General features: G+C 39.5%; 1 pseudogene; it reads right to left on the bottom strand.

The window, feature by feature from the left end:
* Nucleotides 1-7,215: 7,215 nt before the first annotated feature.
* LOC140529472 (alpha-1,3-mannosyl-glycoprotein 4-beta-N-acetylglucosaminyltransferase C-like) lies at nucleotides 7,216-14,444 on the bottom strand (annotated as a pseudogene).
* Nucleotides 14,445-17,693: the final 3,249 nt, after the last annotated feature.

Genomic DNA, 17,693 nt, shown 5'->3' with positions numbered 1-17,693 from the left:
TAAATACCAGTTACTATTGTTATAGTTGCTATTTTTAGCCTCATTCACCAGGTCTTCTGTCTAGTGAAAACTTCATTCCTTAAGCCTTTCTACTGCACCCTTTCCAAAACAACTTTTATAGAACAATCCAGGGGTGTGCTGCTAAATGTTTCACAAGGGAGAGGGGATATGTTCAGAAGTTCTTAAGTTCAACATGCAGTATTAACTTTCTTAAGTTTGGACAATTAACAAAACAATAAATCAAGTCTTGATTTGTAGCTATTGCCTGTTTCTTAGGTGTACATTAAATATTCCCACTGAAAATTTAACAATGGGGTCTATAAGATGGTTAAAGCTGTTTCTAGCAAATCTCTGCCATAGGGCACTCTGAGAGCCAATCAAATAATCAATAAGCATGTGTTAATTGCTTATCATATGTCAGGCCCTGTGTCTAAGAACTGGGAACTCAGAGAAAAACCAAAAGAATCCCAAACAAAACCCAGTTCTGGCCCTCACAGAGCTCACTTTCTAACAGTGGTTTTCAAATTGCCATCAGAGGACCCCTCAGGGTCTTTGCTTATTATGAGAAATGAGTCCAACAAGCCCCCAGCTGTGACAAACATGCTCACCTTAAACAAAGAACAGCACTTGTTGTGAAATCAGGGAAGCTTTTATTAATTTTTACATTCATTTCCCCTCAATGAACGTGTAGATCCTAGGCGAGCGCTACAATTCCAAATTGGAGTCTCCCCACCTCACCATCTGTTGGCTAGAAGAAGCCTCCTGCACACCTCACTTCATGTTCTCTGTGATAGACTTCCCCTCAAACAGTTCATCAGGTCTGTGCACAAGTTTCTGACCTTTTACCTGATCATACTAGGTCACAACTTCGATTAGCTGCTATCTCTTAAAGCTAGGAGGAGTTTTAACTCTGTGGAAATAGAAAAATAGAATTCTTTCTTTCTGTCCTCCACACTTATTAAAATAACTCCTCCCCTTTTTCAACTACATGTCTTCATATGGCTAGATTTTCTTCTTATGCTTCAACTCAAGGCTCCATATCACAACAGATTGAATATAGAAGCAGATAGGAGAATATATCGCTATCTTTTATTACTAAACATTAGATAGACATTAAAGAGATTTACAAAAATATTTAAAATAAATCTGTTTTGGAAAATATAGCTATTTTCATAAAAACAGAGTTTATGTTCACATGTAATAGAATTGTTATTATTTTAAAATGAATTAATAAATACTGTATTTTAGTTTTTTATTAGTTTTAATTTCTAAAACAGTAAATGTCAACAGATATAATCTACATAAGAAGAGCCTTTTGAGGTCCTCTGTAATTTTTAAGAATGTAAAGGGATTCTGAGAATTAAAGATTATAAGAATTGCTTTGTTCTAATATGAGACACAAGTAACCAATTACATGCATACCATATATGCATGCAGGCATGTCTACATACCTGCATACATATATGTATATACGTACATACATGTTAAAAGGAAGGTAATCTCAGAGGACAGGCACTAGCAAGGGGGAGGACTAGATAAGACCACCTCAGGAAGGTAGAATTTGAGGTGAGTCTTGAAGCCAAGGAAACCATTAAAAAACAAACAGAAGCTTAAATCCTCTAGCTTCCTAATCATGCCTGGAATATTCTCCATCCTCTACCAAGACTACTGACCTCCTGGGTTTCTTTGGAGTCCCATCTAAAATCCCACCTTCTATAGGAGGCCTTCTTCACCCCCTCTTAATTCCAGTGTCTTCCTTCTCTTAATTACTTCCTATTTATCCTGTCTATAGATTGCTTGGTATATATTTGTTTGCATGTTTTCTCCCCAGTTCGGTTGTAAGCTTTTTAAGGGCAGAGATGGTCTTTTTCCACTTTTGGGATCCCCAGCACTTAGCACAGTGCCTTAGCACATAGTAGGCACTTTATACATTTGTATTGTTTGATTGTTGCTTCTTTCTTAGCTTGCTTTGTATGTCTGTATTGTCTCATCTATTAGGTTGTAACCTTCTTAAGGGCAGAGACTGTCTTTTGCCTCTTTTTGTATCTCCAACATTTAGCACAGTACCTGGCACATAGTAGGTAGTTAATAAATGTTTATTGATTGATTACTTGTGTAGATGTAGTCTTCTATGGAAAATCATCTGGGAAAGCCTTCCTTTAGCAAATTGTCAAGCCCTTCATAACCTGGATCCAACGTGCCTTTCCAGGCTTTTGTATGTGCTTCCTCTTCACGAACTCTTCATTTTAGCCAACTTGCAGTTTCCTGTGTGTATATATATATATATATATATATATATAAGTTCCCTCCCTGAGTGTTTAGTATATATAGGCCCTGAATCAATGTTTGTCAATTGATTGAGGGAAGGATATTCCTCCCACCGCATTTACTCTGTATGAATATAGCTATTTTCTTGCTATATTCCACATTAGAATGTAATGGTCCTTGTGCCCTCAGGGCCTAGCTTTCTTGAGATATGCTATTAAGTCTACCTTTTCTCCCTTCTTAAAGCAACGAAGGTCATTTTTGTCCTAGTGACTTTCCAAGTATTTCATCAGTGTATCCTTTCCTCATATGATGCCTTTGTATTTGGCACTTTGCAAGTTGGCACTTGTAGAAGAGAATTTGGGCAAAGAATCCATTCAGATTAGGTCCAGTCTTATGCTTTCTTCCCTTTTCAACTGTGTGGTTCTGTATACGCTTCTGAACAAAACTTTCCCTGGGCCTTCTCAACATTACCCATTGTGAATTCTGCTTGGCAGCAAGAGCTAGCTCAGTCACCTCAGCCCCAAGTCTCAATTCCTTTTGGTTTGTTTGTTTTTCGAAGGTTGTTTAGTTTCCTCTACAACTGAAGAAAGCTGTGGCCAGGTGTGGCTGTGCTCCGTTGTGTAATACTCAGCTGTACATTTCTTTTTTGATCAGTTTATAATTAACCAATATACTTTCGTGTACAAAGAGTAACAAAAGAATATTTTATGTGAAACAGTGAACTACTTTACATTTTAAAACGGTATATTAAAACAAAGGTTTATCTTTAATAAACATTGTCTTTGCTACCAAAGTTTTCCATATCTGACCCAATGCATAGCCCAAGACATAGCTAATTGCTTTTCTGCATTCTCTTTAAAATAATTAGAAAGAAAAGACTAGAATCCAGAATTGAAAGCTATATCCAAATATTGAAAGAAGGCATTACTTTAGGAATTTGTTCTCATTACAAGAAAGATATTTTTCAGTACTTTTAATCCAACATATTTCGCTTTTCCACCTCTGTAACTTTGCTTACAGCCAGCCAAATACCAAGTTTTCCCCAAGTCCAAGACAGGGGAGATGTGACAAGCTATCCTCTTCAAAGCATTCCTGCTTCTTAGGATTTCCCATTCAGGTGTGGGGAAAATGCTCCATATAATCTGCTGCTTTAAAATGGTCGGATCTCTATCTTTCCCCTATCATATTCTATGTTGTTATTATATTTAACCACTTACAGGTCATATTCCCCTTAGTGAATTGTAATCTACATGAAAGCAGGAATCATGCAATTAAAAAAAAATCTCTGTAACTTTAGCATCTAGCTCAATGCCTTGTAACATAGTGAGCACTTAACAAATATTTAATTAAATTGATAAAGATGTTAAACAGAACAAACTCAAGGGCAGATAAAGCAGGATATATGTGTGTGTGTGTATGTGTGTGTATGTATATGTATATATATGTATATGTGTGTATATGTATACACACACACACACACATTCACATATAAGCCATGAGTTCAGGAAGGTAGCAGCTACTGCAACTAGCCTTAATGAATGTACTAATCTGTCTTCTACTAGAGATTTTGTCTGTAGACCACAGCAAAAAACAAGAAGAAAAAGAATCTCTGGATAGATGTATGTTGAAGGTTGACCCATTATGCTACAGTTGTACAGCTCATTGGAAAAGGCAGAGAAGTATCTTGTAGGGGAGGACAGTCTTTTGTTTCAGGGTAGTGTTGTTTTTGCATGTGTGTCTCAGGTCAATGTATCCCCGGGGAATTCTTGTGTTTTGGGCTATGTTGCAAGCTGTCCTCTATGCATTCAGGCCTAAAAGACAGTAATGTGTTTGTCACAAGGTCAGAACTATAGCTGTTAATAACCTCTTTTCTTGTTTAGTATTTTATTTTTCCCCAGTTACATATAAAAACAATTTTTTAACATTTTTAAAAATTTTAAGTTTCAAATTCTCTCCCTTCTTCCACTCTCTCCAGTCTCCCTAATTAAGAAGGCAAGCAATTTGATATAGGTCATACATGTGCAGTCATGCAAGACATTTCCATAACAGTCATGTTGTGAAAGAAAACGTAGATTGAAAAAACAAACCAAAAAACAACAAACCAAACCCTCAAGAAAAATAAAGAATGAAAAAAAAAAAACATGCTTCAATCTGTATTCAGACACCATCAGTTCTTTCTCTGGGGATGGATAATATTTTTTTCCATCATAAGTCCTTCAGTGTTGTTTTGGATTGTTGTATTGGACAACACCTCTTTTCTCAAGCATGCCTGTGGTAGAAGTCATAGTGTCCCAGGGGTCAAAGTTATAGAACTCTGGTAATATTTAATCAACATTTTTTTAGGTCAACCAATTCTGAACACTCTTCCCCTCTCTTGCCCCCAAGTATCCTTAGTACAATCCAGTATAATCCATAACCCAAAAGAATTCATTTTATCTTTCTGAATGAATGATTGACCAGCATCAGGCATGAGGATCCTGCAGCCTTGAGGTCATATGTGGTCTTCTAGATCTTTAAGTGTGGCCTTTTGATTGAATCCAAACTTTACGGAACAATGGCTGCAGGTTCCCCATCCCTGGTCCAGCCATTGCTTGAATACCTTATAAGTAAATACAAAGTATTTACAATTTCATGGAGTGGGCTGAGAAGTAGCTAGGTAGATATATGTTATCCCACCAGTAGCTAGAGTGGGGAGCAGGGAGGAATATAGAAAGGCCTTGTATGAGGACTTTTTAGTGAGGAAGTGGAACCTGAGTTGAACTCTGAAGAAAACTAGGGACTTGAGGTGAAAAGGAAGTACATTCCAAACCTAGGAGACAACAATGTCAAGGACAGAGATGAGAGAAGGAATGTTGGGTATGAGGAAAATCCAGTTGTCTGAAATGTAGAATTCATGAAAGGGAATAATGTAAAAAGTCTGGAAAATTTAGTTAAAGTCAAATTATGAAGGACTTTAAATGTCAAACCAAGGAGTTTGAATTGTATCCTATAGATAATACAGGGGTCCACTGGAGTTTTTTGAGAAGGGGAGGGTTATAGTCAGACATGCACTTTAGGAATTCACTTTAGCAGCAGTATGGAAAATGGTTTGGAGAGAGGAGAGACTAGAGGTAGGAAGACCAATTAAGAGACTACAGACAATTCCTACTGTATTTAAGGGAACCATTCTACAGACCTCTACATAAAGTGATTTTTATGTAACTTGAATTTGCCCTCAACATGGGGAAGGGAGGGAGGTCAAAGCCAACAGGCAGGAATGGAGAAGAGAGAGAGAGAGAGAGAGAGAGAGAGAGAGAGAGAGAGACAGAGAGACAGAGAGAGACAGAGAGAGAGAGAGAGAGAGAGAGAGACAGAGAGAGAGAGAGACAGAGACAGAGACAGAGACAGAGAGAGGAGAGAGAGACAGAGAGAGAGAATAATACTATACAGTAAAATTAACAGGCTTTTTTATAATGTGGATTTTTTTTTAGAATTCTTTACATGAAGTTGAATTTACACAAAGTAAGAACAACTTTGTATTAGTTCCAGATGAGAAGTAATGACTGTGAATTACAATGGTGGATATATGAAGGGAGAGAAGAGAACAGATATGAAAGATTTTGTGGTGGTAGAGCTGACAAAACTTCGCAGCTGAATGGATATAGCAGCTCAGTGAGGGTGAGGAGTTGAGGATGACTCTAAACTTGTTAACCTAGATGACTGAAAGGATGGTGATGCACTCAATAGAAAAAGGGAAATTAGAAAGAAGGGTGAATTTGGGAGGAAAAGAGAAGTTCAGTTTCAGGCACACTGAATGTAAGATTCTAGTTCAACATGCATTTAGAAATGTCTAATAGGCAGTTGTTAACGGGGACTTAGGAGAGAAGTTAGGGTTGTATCCACAAACAGTTTTTGAAAAAAGGATGAGTTTTGTAGGAAAAAATCATGAGTAAGGTTCTGAATAAGTTGAATTTGAGATGCCCATGGGATATCCAATTTGAAATGTCTGAAAATAAATAAGGGATGCCTAATTGGAGCTCTGGAGAAAGATTCAGGCTTGATATATAGATCTGGGAGTCATCTGCATAGAGATGATAGTTGGAACTATTGGAGATGATGAGGTTACCAAGGGAGGGAGGAGAGAAGAGGGCCTAGGACAGAACCCTGGACAATGTGGCCAGACACAGGAGGAGAACCAAGAGAGTCGTACCTTAATTCTATTTCTGCCTCAAAACATCCAAGACAATGTGATTGTATCTAACAATTTATAAAGCATTCTTCCCTGATTGTTTCCCTCTCTCTGTGAAGACAGATATGCTCCATTACCTGCTCTCTAGGACTATTATTGGCTTTGAGTGATGTTTTTATTTACCCTGTTATAGTTATGGTGCATAGCATTCTTTAGGTTCTGTTCACTTTGTGTCAGTCCACACTTTGTGTATAGCTTCTTAAAGTACAATGTTATCTTGTTGGCCTTTCCATCTAATCAATCCCCTTTTATTACTTCATTCTGCTCATAAGTCTTCTTCTATCCAAATTTCAAACCTCATTTCTTGGCCTGAGATTCCCGAGTCAGGACTTTGGTTCCCTCTACCTATTCAAGGCTCAATGGTGTTATAACATCTCAGCTTGTTGCTAAAGAATGGAAGGCCAGAGGTGGCATTCCCTATATTGAAAACCCCTCCCCACCTAGAGAATTCACAGAAGGAGAGGGAGTCAGACAGGGTTGTCCATGGAAAACTGGAATTGGAATATAGTTAATAAGAAATCAGGACATCTGGGTTCCAACTTTTTTCTCCCATTGCTCTGCTGTAACTTGGGGCAAGTTACTGAGTTTCTTTGAATTTCAGGTTCCCTAGGTGGAATGAGGAAAAGTAATCTTTGATCTTTCCTGCTCAAAAGGATAGTGTAAGGATCAGTATTTCAATACAAAGAAGACACCCTGAGCTCTTTTGGAAGAAAGGGACTATCATTGGTCTTCCAAAAGTCTTCAGAGTTTATTGAGATTCCATTCCGTCCATTATGTGGACGAGATAAATGACAATAGATGACTGCTAATGGCATCAGGCCCAAAGCTATCCCTTTCCTCTCATCAAGGCTCTATCATGTGCAGTTGCCCCCTTCTGTTCAGTTGTTTTTCAGGCCCGTCTCTATCCACTATACCAGCTAGCTGCCCTGGCTTGTTCCCTACTAGCTACTAAAGCCAAATGCCTTGTGGTTCGGTTGCTGGTCTGCTGCTCCTATCCCACAAGGAGCCCTGGAAGGGCTCAACTAATGAAATTACTTTTTTGGCATTAAAAAATATATATTACTATTGTATAAACTTGACAAACATCAACTTCCAAGATATCAGATCCCCTGAGGTCTCTCATAGTGTATTGGTTGAAGGTAATTCTATCCCTAAATTCACTTGGCTTCAGGGATAGAGAGATAAAGAAACATTCTGGAGTTTTCAGGGTCATTTGCTCATGCTGGGCTGGGGAAGGTAATTTAGGAGGGTGGGTTGGTTTGAAGGAAAAAAGCCCCGTGGCTCCCTCCAAGGTAGAAAGGGGTCTCTGCCCCTTATCCACTTGCATGGTCCATTCAGATGAGCAATGTAAGGAAAGCGCTTTGCAAACCTTGGTATAAATGTTAACTCTTATTGTTGGGTTATTGTTAATGTTATGCTTATCATTATTGCTCTCAAATAAATGCCCCTGGGTGTTTTCCAGTGTTTTAATTTTCTGTCACCTCTGTCATTTCCATCCCCAGACTGGGCCCCTCTCTTTCTCTTCATCAGACCTTCTGTCTCCCGCTGTTCCTCAGACTGTCCAGGTCTTTGTAGTTTGATCACAATCCAGTCATTCCGGGTGGTTCTCACCACTAGCTTCAGGCAGCTCACCCTGTTCTCCATTTCTTTGTACAGCATTTTAGGATCAAATTTCCCATTTTCTTTGGCATGTCTTTGACATTTTCACTGGGATTATAGCCCAGTTCTACCTCTCTTCCAAGAAGAAACACTAGTTTGTCTTCAGGGCCTGTTGAAACTTGTACTTCTCTTATTTTAGCTGGCTCCTCCAAAATTACAGTCAAGTGGTTGCCTGCTATGGGCTCTAGGGCCAAGAAGAAATCCTCTTCCAGAGTGTGGGCTTTCTCAGGTAGATAGGCTTTAAAAATCTGCATGTCAGTGTAGATGGATGCAGGTGGGCTGTTGGGTTTCCCAAAGTCCTTTTTTTGGAACATGTCCTCTGAGTTTAAGGAACTAACTTCATGAAAGGGAATCTCAGAGGAGAAGTTGCTTTCATGAATGGAGAAGTCCATTGGCTGGAAGAATGAGAGGCTAATTTGGATGGTTTTTTTCTGGGCTAGCATCTTGCTGAAGCTAGAGGGACAAGCTCTGATAGTAGAGGAAGAAAGAGGCTAGACAGGGAAGGTCCCTGGAGTGGCAGAGATTGCCTGTGAAGCCTCACATAGAGAATTCCATTATACCTCAGGACCTACCCTTCTAGATCACCAGATCACCAGATCACTGGCCCTTGTATGGCAGTGATAACATTGGGAAAGCAGTGAATATTGTCCTTGATCATCAGAAAGTAGTTGGAGAGGTTGGTTGCAAAGTTCTTAAGGAAGGCATAGTCTGCAATCTGTTTAAACAGGATAGGGGTGAGGAAGGACTCACTAACGTTGGTTCTCAGATTTCCTCAGGAGAGATAAGCAGCAAGCAGTGGGTCACTAGCAGTTGCCCAGTGAGGATTTGTGGGGCAAAGATTCTGCTAATGTGGATGCTCATCAGAGTACTCATGAGATATATGCCCTGCTTGGAGGACAATCCTGTAGTCAGCAGCTCTGGGGAGGAAGTTGAAAAGGTTGTTAGAGCATAAGGGAGTGGAGAAGGCAACTTGTATGGGCAGGGGTTGGGATACTCCCTTACCCCTTCCCTACTGCCCTAATTTGCTGTCTTTCCTTTTTTAGTTACATCTTTCCTATTTCCCTTAGCAGACTAGATAGTCTAGATTAGGGCTTGGTGACTTATTCAGAGGTTAAGTGCACATTTTCATTTTAGAGAATTCCAGGACTTCAAGGCTAGATAGGAGCTTAGAGATCACCTGTTTCAATTTTCTTCATTTTATAGATGAAGAAAAAAGGTATAAATGACTTGCCCAAGTTCATCTTTCTAGTTACAACCAGAGGTCAGAGACATATAGGCAGAAGGGGCTTTAGTTTTCATCTTGTCCAAATCTTTCATTTTATGGATTTAAAAAATGAGATTTAAAAAAAGAAAAGGATATGACTTGCCCATGGTCACATTACCAGTAAGTCGCAGAGGCTGTACTATGACCCAATGTTCTTCCCATTATACCAGGCTCTTTCCTACTTCCTTTTCAAGAAGTCTTTCCTACAAACTTCAACCTATAAGCTCATATATAGATCTCCCTCTAGTACTTCCTCTGCCTATTCCTCTAGTATTTCCACTCTTTCCTTCTAGTAATCTCAGATTGCCCTGATGAATGACTCTGATCATATCATTCTGCTGCTATAAAACATTAATGGCTCCATAATGCCTAATGGCTAAGATCTGAACTCTTTAACCTGACATTCAAGACCCAAACTTGTTTTTCTAGATTTATGTCTTCCTTCTCCCACTCTTGAATCTTCTGTTCTAGCCAAGCTGTCCTATGCATATACACTCCTTTTCACCTTCACTCAAAGAATTAGTCTGCTTGGAATGCCTTCCTCCCTCCAATCTAAATTTGATCTTTCAGCGCAGCTCAAGTCCCTCCTTTTCTGTGAGCCCTTTGTCCCCTTTGAAATGGCTTTAAGGGTGGCCATGGGAGGAGAAACAGAGGAAGTAAGAGAATGCAGTGATGGGGGAAACAAGTATGAGATTTGGTGTGAGAAGACCTGGGTTTGAATGCCAGCTCTCGCACTTACTGCCTCAGTGACCTTTGGGAAAACCCTTCATCTCTACAAGACTCAGTTTCCTAATTTGTAAAGTGAAGGGGCATCAGACTAGGTGATCTCTAAAAGTCTATTCTGGTTATAAATCTATGATTCTGTCTCCATACAAACCTGGCATCCTTCATCTCTTATTCTAGAGGCTGCCCTGGTTTGGCTAGTCAACTTCATTCCAGGGCTACAGACTGATCATTTTTGGAGTGTATGATCTCCTGAGTCCCACGTTGGCTCAAAGGTTTTGAGAGCCTAGAGAGCACAGTGTAAAGCATTCCCAAAGAAGCTCATTTGTTCTCCTTTTACTCACCTTTCTTTCTCTCAGTTTTCCTCCCTTCTCCCCTCCTAACCCAACATTCCCTCCTCCCTTTTCTTTCTTCAGGACCCTGCTAAGAATGTGATAAATGGACTTTTTCAAGGAGGGAAGTGATTTTAGTCAGGGCAGAAGCTGGGCCCTAATGGCCATGGGATTACAATTGTCTATGTTCGAAATTCCTTAGGCACAGCCCTTCCCTTCATTCCCTTCTTTTTCTCCCCTCTCCTCCACATTCTTCCTTCTTTCTTCCTAATCACCTTCCCACTCAGCGATCATACTCTCTACTCTCCTAAGAGAGCTTAACTTTTCCACAAGTTCCCCTCCCAGGAACTCACTCTTCTTTTGGGACAAGGTTCCAGCCAGGTGTTGGTAGGAAACATTATGGAAGAGGTCTGAGCTGTTCTGCCATTCTTTAAAATTTCTCAAGAGGCTCTTTTCCCCAGATGTGACCTGCTCCTGGGCTCTTGGCCAAGTTAAGTTCTTCTTTGCTTCCTGGGAATAGGATAAGCATTAGATTTTCAAAAATATCTCCCAAGCTCTAGCTGAGAGAGGCAGGGAGGGATCCCTTCCATAGAGCCTCTACTGTGTTCCATGTGGAGACTGAGCGATCAGTGAATATATTGTATGCACCTATTATATGTTTAGAACTGTGCCTTGTATCACAAAGAATACTTTGAAATTTGAAGACATAGTTCTTGACCTCATGGAGTTTACAATGTAATGGACCCAGTATAAATTACTCTATTTAGGTTTTCAAGATATCCCTATCCCCTGGGCCCACTCGATTAATATATAGTAATCCCCAGTATTTCTTAAATTGTCTAATATACAATCAGTGCCAAATAAGTATTTGTTGAAGATGATGGTGATACTATAGCTCAGACTGGTTTCATCCTCAAGACAGATTCACAGAATTAACAGTGGGGTTTTGCCTCAGAGCGCCAAAATTTAAAAGTTTCCAAAATTTTACCCACATACTCCAGCTATATAGTAACCATTGTGGTAACTAAGTCCTTCCACTCAGATGATTTTGTCTTAATTACTTCTTACATTATTTTGATATGAATTACAAAGCTGATTCTTTTTTGTTTGCTCCAGGCACAATTCATGCTGCTTATTTCTTGTTATTTGCTTGGATAACACCAAGATTACTAGTAACAGATATATATATATATATATATATATATATATATATATATATATATATATATATATATATATATATATATATATATACATACACACACACATATAAAGTATGCTACATATATTATTTATACACGTATATGTACACACACACACATATACATATATGTATATCAGAGGTTCCCAAACTAATTTGGCCTACTTCTCCCTTAAAAAAAAATTATTCAGTAACCCCTTGGAAATCTACTTTCTTTAACTTTTTAATGGTTTTTAAAAATTTTTTTGCATCATTTTAAAAAATATAAATTTTTAAAAAATGCATCTTAAATTTAATAGTTTATTGTAAATTTTGGGGGGTTTTCTGTATTGAAATTTTGGTCACACAATATTGCATCATGTAACTGTATAAGTATCATATTATAAACAAGTCATTATATGCACATATTTCTGCCAATGCACGCTTGACTTCCTGACAATACACTACACACTCACCTGCCAATATTTGATTGTTAAGAACTGTCGGTAAATTTGACCACTGATTGGTTATAACTTGCATTCTGTGTATTTATTTGGAAAATAATGTAATTACTACAACTTTAACTCTGTTACACAATAGATGAAACATGTGAAGTTTTTCAAAATTTTCTTCTCTTCTTTTCTTTCCTGTGCTACCACCCCCCCCTTAATTTTATTCATTCTGCCCCAATTGCACCCAAGGCTACTACTGTCCCCTCTGGATCATTCCAGTGCCCCACAATAAGCAATATCACTCATTTGGGGAACGAATGAAATTTATATTTTATGTGAGTCCTCCTTACTTGGAATGACTGTTTTCTGCCTGTTCAGATCCTATTCAATATTCAAGACTCACATTCCACACTCTTTTCTCTTAAACCTTTCTCCACCCATTACTCCAAGTTCTCATCAGTTCTTCTTTCCTTTGTGATATGGATAGATTATACCCCACATTATAACACTTAATTATTTTTGTCTTGTATCCCCAGTGACTAGCACAGTAATTGACACATAGTGGTTGTTTAATCAAGGTGCTTTTTGGTTGGTTGATTTCATCTCAGGGGTTATTGCCGCTTGGTTTTGTACTTACCAGAACTTGGTCTTCATCAGCAATGACAGTGGCTTCTAAACCGTGCAAGATGCTGAGAAGCACTGAGCCAGTTAGCACTAAGACACAGAGCTGAGTCGAAAGACACATGGCACTTAAGTTGAAGTCACAGCTCTGTAGGGAAGAGTGAAAACAAGCTGAAAAATTCATGGTGTAATTTTAAAAGCACAAAGATGGAATTCTATAGAGCGAATTTCTAATCCTGGCTCCCAAGCTAATTCATTCTAGGACGTTAGACAAGGTATTTATTGTCTTTTCCTTATCAGTAAAGTGAGAGGGATGGATTAGATAATGCATCATCCTTTTGAGTTTTGATATTCTGTGGTTTTATGAGGAGAGGCTAAGATTCAGAATTTAAAACTTGAAAGACTTTAATTCTATATCTCCTTTGGAAACTTCCCTTTTTCTCTCTCTTTGTTCTAAGCACAGGAAACCTTTCCCCTTCCCCCTGTAGTTCTAATGCCTTTCCTTTGTTGATTATTTCCAATTTATCCTACGTATAGACTGTTGCAGTTGTGAGCTCCTCAAGAGCAGGATTGTCTTTTGCTTTTCTTTGCACTTAGCACACAGTGCCTGATTCCTAGGAAGTGTTTAATAAATTTTTCTTTATTTTTAATATAAATATAAAATATTTATTAATTTTATTTTTAATAATTATATTCATTAATTATTTATTTTATTTACTGCTCGCCATTTGTATTTTTTTCTTCCCCTGAGCTTTTAGCTCTTTGCCAATCTGAAGAGAGACACAGTCCTCCTACAATAATGAATGGAGACTGCAAGTGTTCCTCTGTCCTTCTGCCTTTTGTATGTCCCAAGTGGTTTGCTAATTAAAGGAAGCCTAATTTCCTCTAATTGTTGTTGTTATTTGTCCTTCATTCTCAAAGAGGATCATCAGGAAGGTGATGTTTCGACTTGCAAGTGAATTGGATTTATGTGAGGCAGAGCTTTGCTCTCACCTCTGGAGCCATCAGTGGCAAAACATTGTTCAGGACGGTTAGAGATGGCTCTGGATGTGGTGGAAGATTTTGACCTTTTAAAACTAGGTCTTTCCCAGGTCTCAGTTTGTCTGAGGCAATGCCCACTAAGGTCACATAAGAAAAGAGACAAAAAATGGCTTTCCTCTAGGCAGACCACCTAGAAAAAGTAGGTGAGACATAAGCCATGTGTAAGGGTGTGGAAGGTGAATGGGGAGGAGAATAAGGAACACTTTGCCTGCCATGTCCACTGGTACCTAAATATCACCCCTTCTCTCCTCTGAACTTTTGCTTATCTCCCCTACCTTTACACCCCTGCCCCACCTTTTTCTTTTAAATCTCTTTTCAACTTTTAGTTGAAAACTTGAATCTTTTAGCAGAACCCCCCATGGACATCCCCCCTTCCTTGAAACTCCAGAACTGTGGAGGAGACAGTGAGCAAAGGGATTGAAAGAAGTAAGGAAATCAGCATAAAGTTCTATCCGCTTCAAACCCCTCACCGCTGGTGAAGTTCCAGGCCCATCTAAGCTTTTTTTCCTGTTTCTTGCTTCCAGGGTGCACAGAAGACAAGGCTCAGGTGCTTCTTCAGGTTTCAGAGTTCTCTCCAAAGTTTAGGAGAATAAGCTTTAGCCCCTTTGGGGCAGGGTTTGGGGTTGGATCCAGCTGGACAGGACCAGAACTTGCCTCTTCTGAGTTTGGCCAGAGCTGGGTCCTCCTAGGTGACAGTACCCTGACAACCATTGTTTCTCCTGAATGGTGGGCCTGCCCCCTACCCCCTCCCCAGGCACCTGTTTAGGTGTGTATATGGCATAGAGATGAATGAGATAGGTTTGTGGATATTATAGGAGTAAGAATAGCACAAAAATAATTCAGCAATGGAAGGGGCTTTCAAGATCATTTGGTCCAAACCCCTCATTTTACCTTAAATGATAGAAACTCAGTCCTAGAGATAAAGTGACTTTCCTGATGTCACACAACAAGTTAATGGCAGAACAAAGACTGGGAAGAACTCAGTCCTCTTTATGGCTGCATTCTGTTTTTTACCTCTCTTTCATTTCAGCACATAGTCCCACCCCTTCTCTGTCCCCCATCCATGAAATCGTTCCTTACTTTTGTAGTCTCTCATTCATATCCAAGTCTCCATGACCCCATTTGGGAGATTCTTGGTAGAGATACTGGAGTGGTTTGCCATTTTCTTCTCTATCTCATTTTACAGATAAGGACACTGAGGCAAACAGGGTTAAGTGACTTGCCCTGGGTCACACAGCTAGGCAGTGTCTGAGGCTGCATTTGAATTCAGGAAGATGAGTCTTCTTGGTTCCAGGCTTAGTGCTCTATCCACTATGTCACCCAGTTACCCCACCATCCCTAATAGTAAAGATTTAAAAAGAAAGAGAAAAATACAATTCATCAAAACCAATCAACACACCTACCAAGTCGAACAGAATCTGCAACATTCCGCACAACCTTAGCTGTTGTTGTCCTTCTGACCTCACCTCCTATCCTCTCCCTCCCCCCCAGAAGAAGTGAGAGAGGCATTTTCCTGTCTTGTTTCTGGCAGCCCAGGGTCTTTTATTCTATACCGTACAACCTTCTTCTGCACCTTGTTTCTGTGCTGAACTAATGAATGGGCTTTATAGGACTTCACATTCTTTAAACAAGCTGGTAGTATTAGGGTATCAATAAAGTCTTCTTACACATTACCCACCCTACCTGTCTCTCTCAGGTACTCTACAACCAGTGACACTGAACCTTTTGCTTCTTCTTGCACACAACATTCCCTCTCCCAGTTCTAGGTATTTACACTGGCTGTCCTCCATACCTGGAATTCTCTCCCACCTCATCTGGGCCTTCTCCTGGTTTCCCTGGCTTCCTTTGAGATCTAGCTAAAATCTTACCTTCTACAGGAAGCCTTTCCTGATCCCCCTTCATTCTAATGCCTTTCCTCTGTTGATTACTCCTAACTTCTCCTGTGTGGAGCTGATTTGTACATCGCTGCCTGTTGTCTCCACCATTAGACTGTGAGCTCTTCGGAAGCAGGGACTATCTTTTAACCTTTCTTTGTATTCCTGCACAGTTCCTGACATATAGCAGATGCTAACTGATTGACTGAAATCACTTTCATCTCACTTTTTTTTTTTTTGCCTTGGTGGCTTTGGAACCTCATCCAGATGAGCTTTTGTACCAAATATACCAAAGTGCATTTCAGCCCTTCATTTTGGACAAGCCCAAAGTTCCCTAAAGGAACATGTAGATCACACATTGAGAACCATTTAAAAGCAGTCATAGACTTTGCCAATTTGCTTGAGTGAGGTTCTAATTTGACCAGGAGTGTAATGGTATTATAGATGTTTCATATCTTGCCTCAGACATTAATTAGAGGTGTGACCTTGGGCAAATCACTTAATCAAGTTCAGAATTTGAACTCCAAGCACTCTACCCACAATACCGCCTAGCTGTACCTCCCCACCTTTTATGCACTACCCCAGTTTCTTCATTTGTAACCTGGGGATAATAATAGTACATGCCTGACAGGGTTGCTGTGCAGATCAAATAGATAATAGCTTTGTAAAGCACTTTACAAACCTTAATGTATTTTATAAGCATTAGCTATTAATGTCACGGGAGAAGAAGGAGACCTGTTCATTTTGAGCAGCTTTATTATTGGAAATTTGCCATTTGCAATTTGAAAGCAGCAGGTATGGTTAATATGCTTTTTCTGCTCTAACCACTTTTTATAATAAGTGATCCAGTTGCCTCCTACCATGTCTTGGCTGTGGATAAAGTTGAGGAAGTCTGACTATAGAACTCCCAGCTGGCAGAGGAAGTCAAGAGAGGAAAATCTCAGGAAACTATGATGAAGGAATATGAATTTGATACTCAATTATGGCTCTGTTTTCATCACCCCACCCCCTTCTAAGAGACTAGTTTTCAATCCTAAACATAGTCTACACCATTCACCATCCCCATTTTGACAAGCATCTTTAAGTTGATAGCTATATTGATTACATAGATTTAGAGCTAGAAGAAACCTTGGACACTATTGAGTCCAATTCCATTTTACAGATGAAGAAACTGAGGCCAAGAGAGGTTCAGTTCCTTGCCCGAGGTCACACAATTATTAAGTCTGGGTCAAGATTTGAACTTGAGTCCAGTACTCTACTCACCATGGGCTCTAAATGCTCCTCCTCCCCCTTTCTTTGCACTGGTTAAAGAGGGAATACTGCAAATGATCCTTGATGTCTTTCATTTTCCCCAAAGGGCCTGAAAAATTTGGAAGCTGTTGCTCCACCAGATCCTTTCAGTCAGAACACTCTAATTTCTCAGTTCTTCAGATGCTATAGAGTGGGGAGAATATCCATAAGCTGCACTCTTAGGTAGTCACCCTCCTAAAACTCAGGGTCCATTCTCAATCCCTTACACATGTCAGCACTATTGAAGTGTTGACTGGCTTATCAATGGACATCGTAGATAAAGAAGCAAGCTTCTGGAAGGAGCAAGAAGGAGTTGGCAAGGTCGAGGACCCATTTTACTGGAGATGTGAGGGGCAATGACAGTTAGCACTGATGTAGCCTTAAGGTTTCAAAACACTTTACAAATACCATGCTACTTTATCCTTACAACTCTGAGAGGTAGATGCTATTATTATCCCCGTTTTGTTTTGTTTTTTTGATGTTGAACCCTGAGTCAGACAGAGGTTAAATGACATGGTCAGGGTCACACATAACTAGTAAGGTCTGAGGCTAAATTTGAACTCGTCTTCCTGACTCCTGGTCCAGTGCTCTATTCATTTCATCACCTAGCTGTCTTAGTAATAGTTAGAATTGTTTGATATTTTGCTTAAACTATTTTACTCATCTGTTTGACTGGGTTGGTGAGAAGTGTAGATGGTAAGTAGGCAAGTATGCCAGTAAAAATTGAAGAAATCCAACAGTTTCTTCTGGCTGTCAAAAGA

The sequence above is a fragment of the Notamacropus eugenii genome, chromosome 2 (assembly GCF_028372415.1).
Source record: "Notamacropus eugenii isolate mMacEug1 chromosome 2, mMacEug1.pri_v2, whole genome shotgun sequence".
NCBI classification, from domain to species: domain Eukaryota; kingdom Metazoa; phylum Chordata; class Mammalia; order Diprotodontia; family Macropodidae; genus Notamacropus; species Notamacropus eugenii.
The sequence above is the reverse complement of the archived record's forward strand: the minus strand, read 5'-3'. Positions and strand labels throughout refer to the sequence as shown.